The sequence below is a fragment of the Vicugna pacos genome, chromosome 8 (genome assembly GCF_048564905.1).
Source record: "Vicugna pacos chromosome 8, VicPac4, whole genome shotgun sequence".
Taxonomy (NCBI): Eukaryota; Metazoa; Chordata; class Mammalia; order Artiodactyla; family Camelidae; genus Vicugna; species Vicugna pacos.
This window is the reverse complement of record NC_132994.1, coordinates 17,689,134-17,703,465: the sequence shown is the minus strand read 5'-3', so window position 1 is coordinate 17,703,465 and position 14,332 is coordinate 17,689,134. Positions and strand designations below refer to the sequence as shown.

The 14,332-nt window shown below is 40.5% G+C and overlaps 1 long non-coding RNA gene across 2 annotated transcripts; it reads left to right on the top strand.

Moving 5' to 3' along the window:
• The first annotated feature begins 881 nt into the window (after window positions 1–881).
• Window positions 882–12,556, top strand: LOC140697837 (uncharacterized). 2 transcript variants are annotated; one of them, XR_012075203.1, is made up of 3 exons: window positions 882–1,047; window positions 1,227–1,283; window positions 12,158–12,556. It is a non-coding gene; the product is annotated as an uncharacterized lncRNA (long non-coding RNA). The 2 variants fall into 2 exon arrangements; XR_012075204.1 differs by having other exon boundaries at window positions 12,155–12,556.
• Window positions 12,557–14,332: the final 1,776 nt, after the last annotated feature.

Here is a 14,332-nt window from a genome sequence, read left to right as displayed (position 1 = left end):
TCAAGTCTTCTATTGTGTCCTTCTTTCTACCTCTTTCCCACTCCCCCCACCCCCATCCCACGGCAGCAACCCACATTTCCCACCCTTAGTGGGATCAGAGTTTCAGTGTCCTGTCTCCTTCCTAAGACTGTGCTTTTGGACTTTAATTCTTCCTCCTTGCAACAATTTCCTCCTAAAACTATTAGATGGGGCAGAGCCCAGCAACTAAGAGGTGATCAGAGCTGGCTGTGGGAGCACCAGCAGGTGAGAAGGGTGTCCACACCGGGGGAAGGGGGGGGAGCAGGCTGGCTTAGAGTGGCAGAGTCCACATGGAGTGAGGAGGGCGTCCCTGAGGAAAGGGCAGCCAAGGGAAACAGATCAGAGTCCAGGCCGAGCAGGGGGACATCCCTCCGTGGGTAAGAGGCAGGAAGTGGAATAAGTGGCTGGCTACATAGAGGCGATAAATCAAATAAGTAACTTATTAAGGACAAAGGGAGCTAGATTTCTCACTGGTGAAGAAAGCTGCAAATATTGAAACAGAGAAATCTGGAATTAACCCTGTAGTTATTAGATCAGAATCAGAGGTGAACTTACGGTTTCAAATTCATTTATATAGATATAGAAATAAATCTATATATACCCACATACATACTGTGGGAGCTAAAATAACAGGCTCCCCAAATGTCTACATTTTAATGCCCCCAACCTGTGAATGTGTTACCTTATGTGGCAAAAGGGGCTTTGCAGATGTGCTGAAGTATCCTGAGAGGGAGGAGTATCCTGGACTATCTGGGTGGATCCAGTATAATCACAATCGTCCTTGTGATTATACTGGAAGCCAGGAGGTCAGTGTTGTGATCTCCAAAGCAGAGGTCAGAGAGGAAGAGAGAGTGATTGGAAGATGCTGTGGCTCCTCGCCAAGTGACATTTGTGAAGAGGCCACGAGCTAAGGGATGCAGGCAGCTTGTAGAAGCCAGAAAGGCCAGGAAATGAATACTCTCCTGGAGCCTCCAGAAGGAATACAGCCCTGCTGATACCTTGATTTTAGGACTTCTGGCCTCCAAAACCGTAAGATAATGAATTTGTGTTGTGTTAAGCCACTGTGTTTGTGGTAGTCTGTTACAGCAGCAACAGGGAAATGGTCTACCTACATATTAGTTAGTTCTGTCCAGTGAGAGATCTTGGGGACAGCGTACCCCCATAGCAAGGAGCATACCTAGCTTCTAAACACCATTCTCCATTAAAAGGAATCAAGGCTCCTTGGAGAAACAGCTGATGCAGGGCTGGAGCCTGGAAAGTACAAGGTAAGTTTGGAATATATCTTGTATCAGAAAAAAGGAAGTGCTCAAAGAATGGTGGGGCTTTGTCTAAAGGACACAGGAGTTGGCTTGAAAGGACTGCCGTTGGAAAAATCTGGGACAATCTGAGCATCAAAATAAATAATAATGGTAAGAGATGACAAACCATTGACTCCAATGGAAACACAAACCTTAAGGACATAAATTAAGAAATGAATGAACTTAAAGTTTGATTAGGACTGGGACATTTATGTTATTTCAAAGTACCTCCCCACAAAATAGTCAATAATTACAAAAGGGGAAAGAGTAGCCATACATAAAAGCAGCTTGGCAGGTGACACCTCAATCAGATTATCAGAGTGAATATTATCACCAGTGCGACAAGTCAAAATCACACACCACCCAATAGGATGCAAAGAGAACACGTCATCACCTCTGTGATATTCCTGCCGAAGATGCACAATCTGAATCTAATCCCAAGGAAACAAAACCAAACTGAGGACAGTCTACAAAACAACTGGTCCACAGCCCTCAAAAATTTTAAGATCACAAAAGTCAAGTAGAGATGGAGAGATTCTTCCAGATTGGAGAATTTGGGGTTTGGGTGTTTTGGTTTTGAGTTTCATTTTTTTTTAAGTATAGTTGGTTTACAATGTTGTATCAATTTCTGATGCACAGCATAGTGATGACTCAGTCATGCATATATATATACACCCATATTCTTTCCCATATTCTGTTTCATTATAGACCATTATAAGATATTGAATATAGTTTCCTGTGCTATACAGTAGGATCTTGTTGTTTATCTATTTTATGCATAGTAGTTTGTATTTGCAAATCCCAAACTCCCAATTTATCCCTCCACCCATCTCTTTCCCCCTGGTAACCATAAGTTTGTTTTCTATATCTGTGCGTCTGTCTCTGTTTTGTAAATAACTTCATTTGTGTCTCTTTTTTAGATTCCACATTTCAAGTGATTTCATATGGTATTTTTCTTTCTCTTCCTGGCTTACTTCACTTAGAATGACGATCTCCAGGTCCAGCCGTGTTGCTGCAGATGGCATTATTTTATTCTCTTTTATGGCTGAGTAGGATTTCATTGTGTATATGTATATATATATATATATGTGTGTGTATGTCCCAGACTGGAAAAGACTAAAGAGACATGACAACTAAAGGCAACATGTGATTTAAAACTGAATCTTTTTTGCTATATAGGAATTTGGTACAACTTGAATAGGATCTGAGTGTTAGATCATAGAAACATGTCAGGGTTAATTTCCTAATTTTGATAGATGTGTCTTGGTTACGTAGGAGAATAAAATATTAGGGGTCGTGGGACATCACTTTGGCAAAGTCCTCTCATATGGCTCTGGAACAAAATTCTTTGTCCTGTACTTGTAACTTATCTCTAAACTGGAGATCATTTCAAAACATTTTAAACAAATAGCCTTTGGTCTTAAATTCTTCTCTTATTCTGTATGAGGTCCTCTCCCTCCAATCATCGCTTCTGTTCTCCTGGTGAAATGAACTTTTTTTTTTTGATGTCCCAGAAGTCAGAGCAACTCCAGACAGCACAGCTTGGAGGATGTCTTGCGTCTGGGGCATGGAGCCTGGCAGGACTTGTGGCAGCCCTGATTGAATCCTGGGTGGTGCGAGATGGTGAGCTGAGGTGTGGAAAGATGATTTTGAAAAGCAGTCAGAATGTACTTGCTTCACTCTTTGTTTATTTCCTAACATTTGATTAAAATACCCAAGTTCACTATGGAGTGTCAGACAGAAGAAAAGCTGGGTTAGCGTGTCATCTGCTAGCGTTTTTGTTTTACCATCAATTTAATCTCTCCAGGGCTCTCTGATAGAAAAAAAGCAAACCAGTCTTTCCGAGTGACTCAGCCTAAAGGGCCGAGGCTCTTAGAATGTCACTGATTTCTAAATCCCAGCTTTTCTTTTCTTTGGCTTTGCTGGCAGATTAATCCCATTTCACTCAAGCTTTATGTGCCTAAGTGATATTTCAGGCTTTAGAGAAATCTGGCAGAGGGCAAAATACAGCTTAAAGTAGAAATTAAGCTTGTCTATGTCTAAGGAGTCCAAAAATCTTATGCCACCCATTAAAAAATACATATTTGCCTTACCTTTCAAAAAAGAGCTATAAAAGATAATCTGGGACAACCAGGGGAAAATAAATGTTAATTCAGTATTAGAAATTAGGGAATTATTGTTTATTCCTTTAGATGTGATACTGGTGTTTGGGTAGATAGCAAAATGTCCTTATTAGGGGGGCATATGTGTATGTGTGCTGAGTATTTCTGTATTGTGGTATTGGCAGTTTTCTTAAAAATGATTCCAAAATATGCATATATGCACACACAGACATAAATACCTATATGTGAATCACATATGGTGAAGGAAAAATGTTAATGATGGTTGAATCTAGGGGTAGTCAGATGAGTGTTCATGGTATTAATTTTGTGGGATTCTCCTTCTGTTTATCTTCCGTATTCTAACACCCATCTTCTTTACCTGACTCTCAAGCCTGCCTTCAAAAAGTCTATTGGGGAATTGTGGATACATCCCATGCTACACACATTGTAGGATGAATTTAGCTGCTCTGTGGCTACACCACGTTATTTGGGGGGGCCTCAAAATCATTATCCACCTGTTTTAAGTTTCAGACTTAACACTTAAGTATCCACAGAGCTATTCTCTTTGCCATCAGGACATATGATATAAATGCTCTCATCCCCAGAAGAAAGTGGGATGTTAGATGAGTTTGTTCCCTCTCTCCCACCACTTAAAAAAAAAAAAGCTAATTATTTCCTGGGGACGTAGATTGTGTCTCCCAATGGGCCTCAACGCTTTCCCAATGCCTTTGCTCTGCCCCTCCCTGCAATGTCCAGACTGATAAACACACACACACAATCACAGACAAAGGTTTCACTTGCCCGGTTGTCACTTTCAGACTCCTTCAGTTGCTCGGTTCTCTGGGCATTTTGTTCATGTCTTGGCAACAGTACTTACCACTTTGGTAAATTATAAATTTTTTCATCTGTCTTTCCCATCAGCTCTGACCTCTTCTAAAGGAGAAATCATGTATAATTTCTCTGGTCCAGTGACTGACACACAGTAAGTGCCTAATAAAAACTTGCAAGTGAATGAGTGCGTGAATAAATGCCTTTGACTTGGGGTCTAGGTCCATGACTTGCCAAAGCCGTGGGAGCCACCAGTAGCATTTCTAATACCACCCTTGAGATCCTGATGTTTAATCTTCAGATCCTGATACTTGATGCCATGCAGAGGCATTAAACAGCAGCCACTGCACGGGAGATTAAAACCAAGGAACATTAGAGGTATTCAAAGCTTAAGGCTTTTCTCTCTAACAAGTTTCACTTTATTTTTTCACAGCTTGAAAATCAGAGCTCTAATAGCCATGCAGAACATCCAGCAAACACTCCACGGAATAATAAAAGTCACAAAGTATTCACAGGGAACATACGGACGCTCCAGGCAGTTGGGGGTGGTAGCCAGGCAAAAGCCCTGAACTCAGGAAAATCGATCTGGGGAGGGAAATATTTTTTAAATCAGATGTCAGCTAACATTTACACTGGATTCTATTCTAAGGAGTTTAGGGGTATTATCATATTTAAACCTCACAGCAGGCCCTATAACGTGGGGTCCATTATCAGTCCCATTTTATAGATGAGGAATGGGGCAGTGAGTCACTTAACCGAAGAGTCACTCTGAGCCAAGACTGTCTTGCACCAGACTTGCTCCAAGTCTTGCCTATGCTCTACATCACGCTGGACATCATGGAACCTTGCCCCATACAGATGTGCAAGACTCACTAGATATTAGCTACGTCTTATGAGCCATCTAGTCAGCCCACTCAAGGTCTAGAGAAGGAAATGGAGACCACAGCGGGGAATGGCTTGTCTTAGTTTACAGACTGTTCCCAGCAGGGCTGGGCTAGAACTGAGGGCCCCGGCACTCGCTCAGCACACCTTCTAGCCTGATGCAGCCCTCCGCTCTCCTCGCCTTTCTCTTCCTAGTGCAGCATCTGTGCTTATCGTGTGAATTCTCCTAGTTGGTCTGGGGGTAGTTGGAGAAATTGGTGTTTCTTTGCAAATGAAGTTCAGAGTGCTCATCCCACCAGACCGTTATGTTAAATATGCTCAGGCTAAGTTAAGAATGCACCAGTCATATCATTGTGAAAGATAAAAACAAAAAACCAAAAAAAGGAAGAGATATTTAAGGCTGTTTCCCCATCAGCAAGGTTCAGTTTTCTCACTATTCGAAACAAAATGGGAGTCTCTGTTAGAAATGTATGTTATTAAATATCAATTTTCTAGCAGCAGAACCATTGGACACCCTTGTCTAAGTGAAACAGAGTCCACTTTGTGCTTCTCCGTGGGTGCGGAGCTTTAATTAAAGGCACGTGATTAAACTTTTTCAGTTGACTGAGAAAAGAAACCACAGGGGAGAGTCTGTATTAACTGAAATGATTTTCCTTTTAAACTCGATCTTCCTGCATTTAATTTTAAATTCATTTACCATTTCATTCGTAGTTACCAAGATTTCAGGTTTTTCCGGAGTTCACATTAAATTTGAAATTAAATATAACGTTAGTGTGAATTCCAGATTTGTCAAAACTCGAACACTGGATAACTAACCAGCAATTTGCAGTTTTATTCTCTTACCTCCGCCCTTTCAGGCAACAGCCAGGCAAGGTCCTAACATGTTTCAGAAACCGATTTAACAAAGAAGACAGTCATTTATGCTGTCAGCTCCTGTGTGAGACAAACACCTCTGTCTTCTATCCTCACTTGGAAGGGTGGAAGTGTCTTTCTCTCTCAAGAGTCCTCCTGCCGCACTCCCCTGGGGAGAACAGGTTTCCCAGGATGCACCTCTTTCAAGCATCTTTAAAAGCCTAGTTCTTTCTTTCAAGTTGACTGTTCTGTTTAATTGAGACATGCAAAATGTGAATGTGTCAAAGCCAGATAAATACCACTCAGTGACATCCAGACTCCCTGATTCTTCTTTCAAGACCTATTTGCTCTCTTTCTGGAGCAAAGATGTCCAGGAATTTCATGACAGTTTAGCTGTCACAGTACCGGAGAATCCAACCAGCATCATCATGACAACCATCAGAGCCTGCTGTGGGCCAGACACCATGCTCTGGGCTTCCCTGTTCATCGACTTAGTGTGACTAGATTATCTTCTTAGAACCAGAAGAGGCCCATCAAAGCCAGCAGTTTTGTCCCGGCAAAGGCGTTCTGTCTTTACAGGGCAGAGATTGGAAGGAAAGGAGTTGATTTGCATTCACTTTTTCCTTTTGAGAAGAAAGTGACTCTCTAACATGCTGCACTGGCTGTTTTGCTGAAGGCTCTTCCATTATTTTTCTTTAGCTTTAACGTGCTGTCATCTTGATTCTTTAATGAGGGACCATGAGGAAGAACTTCCTTGTCAAGGTGAAGCAGGGCTGAGGGGCAGGCGACACTCCATCCTCTGCTCACCTCTCCCCCACTGCCCCGACGCTGGGCCAGTCACAGGCTCAGAGCTGGTCAAACCTTGTCTCCTAAACCGAAAGAAATCTGCCCCAGAAGACTTCTCATGATGTCTCAAGATGTCTAGTCATGAGTACCAAGGCCATCCAGGCCTCCACCTCAGTCTGGATAAAACTACTTGAATTGATAACATTCTCTTAACTAAGACCAAGGACAGGATGATCTTTTGTAACCAGGGAAGGGAATATGGCTTTTCGTGTTTAGAGAAAGCTGTCCTCATAGTCTTTCCACTGCATGTGAAGGAGACCCTCGCCATGTCAGGTTTTGATTCTCCCAGGCAGTAAGGGAGCCAGAAAAACAGAAGACCCCTTGTGCTCCAGAGTTCTTTAGCAACACTGCATGTTTTATGCATTATAAACTGAGGTTACTTTTCTTTATTCGAGTTTACATAGAGCTGAGTGAGCCAGTAGATATTCTGATTACTAAAGAAGCTGGAAAGATTTTTTTTAACTGTACAAGGCCCTCTCTCATTTAATTCTTTAAAAAAGATATTAATTATTATAATACAGAGCAATTCCTTTTGTGATATGAGGACTTTCAAAAGAGAGATAACTAAGATAGTCTTACTTTTGGAGTTTATCATCCAGTTGAGAAGATATGCCTACATATAATATGAAGAGTAAACCAAGAGAAAAGAGAGGCAAGAAAAGCACTGAGTGGCAGGGGCTTTTAAAATCCCTGCCTTAGGAGTGGCAGATGGTGGTGTTCTCTGGTGGTCTGAGAATGTCACTAATGAGCAGATTTGAGGATGCTGATGATCAAGGAGACACGTTCCCTTGGCTTAAAGAAGCTTTGAATCTAGTGAGAAAGATAGACATGTCAGGAGATTTCAATAAACAAGGCCAGAGCTGTAAGAGATGGAAATGAAATGCTCTGAAACCTGAGAGAAGTGAGGGACTAGCTCTGTTCAGGAAAATCATGGAAGCCTTCACATAGAGGATGCCATTGGAGTTGGGTCACTGAGCATCGTGGTTTTAAAGTATGTCCACAAATTTGAGGGGGAGGGTATATCTCAGCAGGAGAATGCATGCTTAGCATGCATGAGGTCCTGGGTTCAATCCCCAGTGCCTCCATTTAAAAAAAAAACTAAATAAACCTAATTACTGACCCCAAAATTAAAAAACAAAACAAAAACAATGCTACAAGTTTTTTGAATCCCTTTTTTTCAAGAGGTGGGACTTAATTCACCTCCCTTGAGTGTGAGCTGGACATGGTAACGCATCTCTTAGGGAGGCAGGAGTGACAGTGTTGTGTCCAAGACTAGGTTATGAAGAGCACTGGGTTTCCTCCTTACTCTCTTACTCAGATCACTTACTTAAGGGAAGTCAACTGGCACGTGATGAGGATGCTCAAGAGGGTCTCAGAAGAGGACCACAGAGCAGGAAAGTGAGGTCTCCTGACAAGAGCCATGTTAGGGAGCCATGTTGGCAGGGGCTCCCCCAGTTCCAACCAAGCCTTCCAGAGACCACAGCCTCCACCAACATCTGGACTCAAGCTGCATGAGAGGCCCCAGAACCAGACCAGACAGCAAAGCTGCTTTTGAATTCCTGCCCCCCAGAAACTCTGAGATAGTATTTATTATTGGCTGAAGTCGTTACATTTTGAGATCATTTGTTAGCCCGCGATAGATTTCTAATCCACCAACTGAGTATCAGGTGGCCATACTGGTAGGTAGGAGGTATCCAATCAGAAGAACTGAAGGGGTTATACTGAGTGGTTGAGTGTTTACACTGAGTGTGGCTAGAGTTTGGGACACGTGGTTCCTGAGCTTTCGGTGTCTTAGCACTGTCCTTAAATCTTCTTTAAACATGGGATATTTCAAAAGAAATGAATACTACTGAATATGGATTCCCATCACACTTAGGAAAAAAGTCTAAATTGTTTGCCATGGCTTAAAAGCTTTTTCTCTAGCTCACCACACCTATGTCACCCTGGTGTTCTTTGGTCCCCCCGCTGGGACCTTTGCACACAGTCTCCTCCACCTGGATTGCCCTTCTCTTCACCTTTCCTCTCGCTGACTCCTCCTCCTCTCGTAGGGCTCAGCCTGAGCATGCCTCCAGGAGACCCCTTTCCTGACCATCACACCTGGTCTCTTTCTCAGCCTTTGTTTGTTTCCCCCGTAAGAGGAATTGCTCCTGTTTTGTCTGTTGGCAAGTTTTGTCTGTCTTTCCCTCCAGAGAGGACATCCCACTGTGGCAGGGACGACACTGGATTTTCTTGCAGTATCTCTAATACTTGGCATGGTGCCTGGCATGTGATAGGTCCGCAATTAATATGCATTGTGATTATCTCCTCTCTCCTCCTGTGCAGTTGAACTTTTGTAGTAAGTATTCCTATTTTAAGACTCCCTGTGTTATCCCCATCTCAGAGGGAAGCAAATGAAATTAAATTCTACAACACACTTTGAAAATACAGTCTGTTTCATTTTGTGTAACTTTGTGCTTATATTATTTGCTTATCTCACCTCTCATGTCTTGAACAGTAACTCATTTGTTATAACAGAAAGCAATAGAAACATCTCATGCTGCTCCTGGTGAAAGCATAACTCTTCCCGTGCCTCTGCTCCATTCCCAGAGACCTTTTTAATGATGAAATATTTAAAATACATTTCAGAAAGTACAGCCACTATGAAAAACAGTATGGAGGCTCCTTAAAAAACTAAAAATAGAACTACCATATGATCCAGCAATTCTACTCCTGGGTAGACATAACCAAAGAAAATGAAAACTCTAATTCAAAAAGATACATGCACTCAGTGTTCATAGCAGCACAATTTACAATAACCAACACATTGAAGCAACCCAAATGCCTAGCAACAGATGATTGGCTTAAGAAGATGTGGTGTGTATATATACACATATATAATGGAATTATTACTTAGCCATAAAAAGGAATGAAATATTGCCATTTGCAGCCACATGGATGGACCTAGAGAATATTATGCTTAGTGAAATAAGTCATGAAAAAATGCATACTTTATCACTTACGTGTAAAATCTAAGAAATAATACAAATTAATCTATATAAAACAGAAACAGACTACAGATATAGAAAACAAACTTATGGTTACCAAAGAGGGTGGGAAGGGACAAATTAAAAGTATGAGATTAACAGATACAAACTACTATATGTGAAGTAGATTAGCAACAAGGATTTACTGTATAGCACAAGGAATTATACCCAATCTCTTGTAATAAGTTATAATGAAATATAATATGCAAAAAAGAATCACTTTGCTGTACGCCTGAAACTAACACAATATTGTAAATTGACTATACTTCAACAAAAATAAACACAGTGAAAAGTAGAAACAATAGTACAATGAACCTTTATCACCAATAAATAAAAACATTCTCCTATGTAACAAACATAACAAAATTTCAGGAATTTCTATTACCATCTAACACCCAGCTTTCCACCAACTTTCTTTTATATCTGGTTTATTCAAACAAGGATCCAAACAAGGAACACACGTTGCACTTTGCTGCTGTGGATCTCAAGTCTCTTTTAAGCTAGAACAAGCCCCTTTCCCCCTCCTCCTTTCTCTGCATGACTTTGGCTTGTGGAGAAGCCTGGGAGACTTGTTTTTTAGAATGTCCAACCTTCTAGATTTGTGTGATAGTTTCCTCGTGGTCTCACTTTACATATTCCTTATAATCCCTGGGATTTCCTGTAAGGTGAAATGTAGATATAGAAGGCTTGATTAGATGTAGATCAACCATTTTGGCCACAATATTTCACAGATAAAGGACACTTTACCACAGACGTAGAAAGCAAACTTATGGTTACCAGAGGGGGAAAGGGGCAGGAAGGGATAAACTGGGAGTTCAAGATTTGCAGATACTAACTAATATATATAAAATAGATAACCAATAAGTTCATACTGTATAGCACAGGGAACTATATTCAGTATCTTGTAGTAGCTTATGGTGAAAAAGAACATGAAAACAAATATATGTATGTTCATATATGACTGAAGCATTGTGCTGTACACCAGAAACTGACACAACATTGTAAACTGACTATACTTCAATAAATATATATATATATATATATATAAATACTTTACATATTACAACATATTAAGAGAGAGGTCTAGTGCCTCACTATTGGTGATTCTGAAATGGTCTCCCCTAGATTTCATCATTGTAAATTTCTGTGCTTCCCCTTATAACTGGTGAGTCATCTGTGGAGTCATCCTTTGGCCCCATGCAAATATACAATGGACTTTTTCCCATTTTGCCAGAGACCCACAGGCTGCCTCCATGCTGTGCGTAGAGTGGGAGGAAGGAGCCCAGACTTTCACATGCTATGTGTCCGTTCCCGCCGTGCCACACTGGCCATGAGGCAATCCCTGTGTGTTCAGCAAATGGTCACCTGGGCTTGGCTGGCCATGAGACAGACAGTAGGGACAGTTATGGGATGTAGGGAAGTTAAAAATACCTTGTCCTTTAGTAGCACTGACAGGATGTAGGTTTGGAAATTTAAGGGAATACAAGATTCAAAATACAATGTCAAGGAAAAGAACATAGGAGACTGAATTATACATACACTCTGATCAAAGTAAAAAGTATAATTCAGGAAAAAATTGAAAGGAAATACAGCTAATGATATTTGGGGTAGGGAGGTGGGATTATGAATTTTTCAATTTTGGTAATATTTTATCTCACTTTAATAATAAAAAAATAAATGTACAAATAAATAAAATTCAAGGAGATAAGATGTTTTGAGAAGAAAAATCATGAATAAAAATGTAAACAGAGAGTATGAAATAAAAATTTTTAACTCACTTTACTTTTCATGTTGAATTTATTAAAGCAACTTAAAGACGGACAGAGACATCCTATCTACAAACACTGTAATATACATCACTAAAAATTAGAATATTTTCCTTCAGAGTCAAAATAAGATTATCTTACCGAACAAAATTAACATTAACTCCTTAATATCACCTAATATGCAGTCGTGTTAAAATTTTCCCCTAATTATTTTCAAAATGTCTTTTAAAGATGGCTTCTAAACCAGGATCTAAACCAGAGTTTTTAAATACAAAAACTTTAGAACAGTATATCACTTAGAGACAAACTTTTCCTTTTAATTTCATATTTTACCCACTAATTAAAAAAGAAATATTTTGTTGCTGTTATTACATTAAATGGATATCACATGCATCTGGTTAGAATATTTGCAAGTTCTTTCAGCTCTAGAGTTTATGATAACATTTATATCATCATGACCCTCAAGTCCTTACTAGCAATAAAGAAATCTTAAAGTGACTATGAGATTTAAGTATGTTTGTTTCTATGTTGGGTCCCAGCAGAAAATCTTGTCCAGTGACTCAGGAGCAGAAGCAGAAGCAGCTCCATGGCAGCGAGGACCATCTCAGCAGAAGAAAGCAAAGCTTGATGGCCAGGTTCAGGCTAAGACTTCAGGCATGAGGGAAACAATACATTTTGACTTGTCAGTCAAGAGGACATGATCTAAAGGCTTACAGACACTCCTTTCACTTTATAATGGCACTTTAAACTTTCCATGCCTTCACTCAGGATCTGTTCATTTTCTAAAAGAACAAAGAGTATTCATTTTTCAACCACTCTCTGCCTAAGCTGGAAATTAGCAAGTCAAAGATGATCTATCCGAGACATGAAATCATGGAGCTTTCATCTCTCTACACCCCAGAGCATTTGCACTGTTTTGAAATAATAAACTGTGCCTTCGTTTTTTTATTAAACACTTCTGATGAATAGGGAAAAAAACATTAATGTTTTAAATTAACCATTTTGTTAATTGCTAGGGCCTGTGTTATTCAAAAGAAGCAAGGAAACTTGTTTATAATTTTGTTTTTCGGTCTGAATGTTAGTCACTTGCTTGATCAGTAACACTCAAACCATGTCATGAGGATAACTCTTTTTTTTTTAAAGACTACTGGGCTGCACCCCGTAGGCCTGCAAGCCTTGTAGCTGCCCAGCCTCCAGACTGAAGAAAGAGCTCTAGAGAAGGAGACAGAGACATCAGGGGTCTATTGGATAAGGGGATCTTACATGTTCGAAGAAAAGTCCAGGAGCGACAGCCCACCGTGTACTTCAGATGGCAGGCAGGACACAGCAGCAGCTCTTACCGCTGGGGGAGGAGGCCTCCATTTAGAGGGGAGTTGATGTCAGGTGGGCTCATCAGTTACCAGGGACTAATTCAGCCCTATAATCTAGAGTATTGGACAGTCATTTGTCATAAATTTCCTTTCACAAAGAATTGTTAATCCAGAGTCCTAATAGGTTTTTGTAAGCATTATCAGTTTGGTCACTTTAAGAAGAGGAAAGTTAAAAGAAGAAAACTACATACACCCTCAAAATTACATGAGTCAATAATCAACTCAAAATTAAACACTGACATGACCAATATCAATCTGGCTCAAGGACTGACTTGAAATCTTAAAGTTTGTTTCATCTGTTTCTTGTTCGTGACTAGGCACCCCGGAGAGACAGGAGAATCTATATAATCAGGAACACAGGAGAAACAGACACTGATCTTTTTCTGTTCTTTCCTCAAATTATAGAGGTAACACATATTTCTTGTAGGAATCATAGAAACCCAGAAAAAGCCCAAAAAAGAAGATACAAATGACCGATTTTCCTACTTCCCTCTCCTAGATAGCCACCTTTATCATCTTGATTTATCTTAATAAACTCCTTGGCATGCACGTCAATCTCAGCAGTCATCTGGAACCTCCCTAGCCCTAAAGATACAAACAAATTAGAGTCAAATCTCTTTCCAGGCCTGGAAAATCCAGTAACCTCCTGAATATTTCTGCAAATTCCTCCAGGCCTGGTGGCAGGTGGGGATGAGGGGAATTTGGAGAGGGCTGTCTCGTGGCCCCTCCTGCTCTGATTTCTTGCCTCCGCTTGTCCCTGTTCTCTGCTCAGGCAGCCCCTTTGTGGTTTACACACATATTGAATATGAGGCTCTTCTGTGCCAAACTTCACTGAAGGTTTGGGAAAATCTGGAAAGATGGAGAGAGTGACAGAGGTTGACTTCACTACAATATAATCAACTTACAATTGAATATTTAACATCCCTGTTCTTAAACTCTCTCAGTTTTTTTAACAAGTTGGATTGTAGCCTCTAGCCATTTTTTTTGCACTTTTTTTGACTATATAATCTTCACTGAAACCCACTCTATTCCTTGACTCCAAAAAAGCTCTTTCCATTGTATAATGCTAAGCTATTCAGGTTTGTCTAAACTTCCAGTCTAGAAGCAGAGTGCCTAAGTTAAAGATCCCAGGGCAAGTAACTGCCTCAGCTGATGTCTCAGCCTCAGCTTTCTCACCTGTAAAATAAGAATGCTGACTAAAACCTTCTCCACAGGCAGAGCGCTTCTAGCTCATTGCCTAGCGTATTTAATAACATGAACTACTTTCATTCTTACTGAGAAATACTTCATCTAGGCTATATGGAGCCTGGAGAACCTGTCTTCTGGTCTCTGTTGAGTACCCTGTCT